At 37.9% G+C, this 3,224-nt stretch overlaps 1 long non-coding RNA gene across 1 annotated transcript; it reads left to right on the top strand.

Moving 5' to 3' along the window:
- The first annotated feature begins 302 nt into the window (after window positions 1-302).
- LOC120442853 lies at window positions 303-2,971 on the top strand. The gene is made up of 4 exons (XR_005614985.1): window positions 303-438; window positions 1,186-1,277; window positions 2,115-2,200; window positions 2,342-2,971. It is a non-coding gene; the product is annotated as an uncharacterized LOC120442853 (long non-coding RNA).
- Window positions 2,972-3,224: the final 253 nt, after the last annotated feature.

Genomic DNA, 3,224 nt, shown 5'->3' with positions numbered 1-3,224 from the left:
CTTCCTTTCCAAACATCTATTACTTTATTAGTGAGAGTATGACTTGGGCTGAGGCCAATGCTTACTGCATCAAAGAGTACACTGCCCTTGCCCAAATTACTTACCTGGAGAATAACACCGCAGTGAAGAACACTCCAACTGGGGGATACACAGGCAAAGCCTGGATCGGACTTTATCAGGTTATCAGTTATCACCAAGCAAACGGGGAGGGGGATGCGGGGAAGGGGAGTGGGGGTGGCGGGGGGCTACTGGGGCCCTCCTCTGTATCCTCACGCTGGATTTGGTCAGAAACTGGACAAACCAGCACATTCAGTAACTGGGAAGCAGGACAACCTATCTACCAGAATGGAAATGAAGCCTGTGCTACCATAGTGGTGAAAAATGGAACCTGGACCAGTGAGCCATGCATAGCGCAATATCCTCTCTTCTGCTATGGAGGTATGAATGACATTTCCCCAGTTTTAATGCTTGAGTGAGTTACCAAAAGTGGCACAGCCAGAACTGATTTATTACATACTCCAGAAATAATTTGGCTTTGTTGATATTTCTGACTCTGACAAACGGTACAGCTAGTCATGTGACACCCTAATGTTTCCCAAGTGGCTGCTGAAGGCAGAATCTAAGGCTTAGATTAGTCTTATTATTGATTAATCTGCAGATTATTCTCTCATTTATTATTGAAAGCACATACACTAACAGAAATCATTTAAAAAAAATCACATATAAAGACAAGTAAAAACTTACAAATGAAGAGGATTAAGGGTGGCACATCTGGTGCTTTTTTATGTAAAAGTTACTTAAAACATTCATAATCTACTAATTAGCTCATCTACAGCCTCAGCAAATGAAAATTTAGACATCACCTTGATATCTTAAACATCATATTGGACACATTTTATTCATTTTATCCACATTTAATACTTGCAGAATTTGCAAAAAAAAAAAAAAAAACTTTAACTGAAATATTGGCAACCTGTTGCAGCACCTATATACATGATGAGGGTCATTAAAACATGGCATTTCAATGTTTTAACTTTGTTCTAGAATTTCTTTTGAGGTTTGGTTTCTGTTTAAGACATTCTAACTGAATGTAAAATTATCCGTTCTATACATTTCCCCAACACGTCTTCTAAACCAAGTATTTGTCAGATTTCATATAATCCGAAATGTTTTGTTGTTGTGTAGTTTACAAATCAAAGAAAACAGTGGTGAGCATGAATATCCAAACTGATGCAGACCTTGAAAATCCAGACAACCGCACCACCCTGATGTAGCAGGTATTGTGTGTGTGTGTGTGTGTGTGAGTGATCGTTATGAAAACAAATTTTAAAACACAATGTCGAGGACATTTCTCCTTTTACTGTGGAACAAAGAACCGCTCCATGTGGAACAGAGACAACAAGACAAAATTCATAGGTTAGTCTTGGTCATCACTATCATTAGATTTTTTTCTTTAGCTTATACAAATAGGAAAGTTCAATCAAATGATCTTTGTCAGTAACTAATAAGAGACCTCCATCCTCTGAGCCCATGTTGTTTCCACTTCTTTTGGGCACACATGGTTAACTGTAGCAAAATGTTTCTCTTAATTCTTTTTCAACAGGTTTTCTTGTTAGTTTCTACCACTGGCATTATGGGAAATTTTCTCAAAGGGAATCTTTTTGCAAATAGCAACCCTACAGGTTCCTGGCATTTTGCAAAACAATAGAAAAAAACCCAACAAACTAATGTCTTTAGATGGGAGAAGATACCAAACTTGTGACATTTATAAGTTTTTCTCCAAGACTTTTACAGACAGTAGTGAAATGAATATTATCTCTATAGAAAATAAAGAAAAAATAGCTTGTTTTGTACTGTACTGTACTTATTTCACCTTGGATTCTTTACTGTTAATGATTAATAAAAATGGCTTTTGCCTAGGACATTTCTCGACTTCTGAAAACAAATTTCAGAGAAAATTTAAATTATACTGCAGGTAGTGCTAAGAATGGAATATGCGATCGATGCTATTCAGAACAACACAAACATGAGAGATAAGAGAGAAGAAACTGGGGAAAAGCCACCAAAAAGGAAATAAATAAGCACCGTACTTCATCCTCTTTCTTTTTCTTCAGCTTCAAGCATCACTTAGTAAGCAGGGTGTGACTGACTTCAAACTAACATGGACGAAACAGCCAGTGCGGAAGAGCAGCAAGACAAGGTACACACACACACACACACACACACACACACACACACACACACACACACACACACACACACACACACACACACACACACACACACACACGCACACACACACAGAATAAGTTTTTATTTAAATGGTTTTATCTCTTTTTAGATCCTTGTTGAACCTGTGACATCATCTCCCAGAAGAATGTGCTACAGCATTGTTCATTCAAAGAAAGATTACATTACATTTACTCTTAAAATCGTTCACTCTTAATGTTTAGCGTTAGTCAATTATATTATTCTAGACATATAAATGTGTTTTAGTTACATTAGCCACCTGTTATCATTAATGTTGCGGCTGAACTGAGCTGATTTAAGAGTGTGGAGAAAATAAAGAATGAAATCCAGAGCAGAGCAGTCAAATCAGACAGATTTTAGAGAAGGGCTGTAGTCATGTAGACATGATGATGAACTTTAACTTTACTACTTTTACGATAATATATTTAAATGTGGTTTCTTACATTGCTGCAAGCTGTGATGCCAGTTTTAAAATGCAGGCAGTGACAGGTTCAGTCTTTCACAGTGAGTGCTCTGCTTTTATGTCTTTTTCAATGTAGCATAACTAACACCACACTTTATCTAGAGTTTATCTTTCCCATGATGTTCTTCTTCTACATTAACAAAATGATTGATATGCATTAGATCAGCGGTCCCCAACCCCCGGGCCTCGGACTGGTACCGGTTCGTGAGTCGTTTGGTACCGGGCCGCAAGAGTTGAGGCTCAGGTGTGAAATGTATGGTTTTCAGGGTTTTTATCGGTTTTCAGCGTTATTTTGTTATCCTTTTTATCGTTAACTCGGTTTTCCTGGGTCTTTTCATGTGTGTTATGAATAAATCTTCATTTTTTCGGTACCGGTACTAGTTTTATTTTGTTGTATTTATCCGCGACACCTTAAAGGCCGGTCCGTGAAAATATTGTCGGGCATAAACCGGTCCGTGGCGCAAAAAAGGTTGGGGACTGCTGCATTAGATAATGTGTTGTTTGATGTGAC

Source organism: Oreochromis aureus, linkage group 11 (assembly GCF_013358895.1).
Source record: "Oreochromis aureus strain Israel breed Guangdong linkage group 11, ZZ_aureus, whole genome shotgun sequence".
NCBI classification, from domain to species: Eukaryota; Metazoa; Chordata; class Actinopteri; order Cichliformes; family Cichlidae; genus Oreochromis; species Oreochromis aureus.
This window is presented reverse-complemented; position numbering and strand designations above follow the sequence as displayed.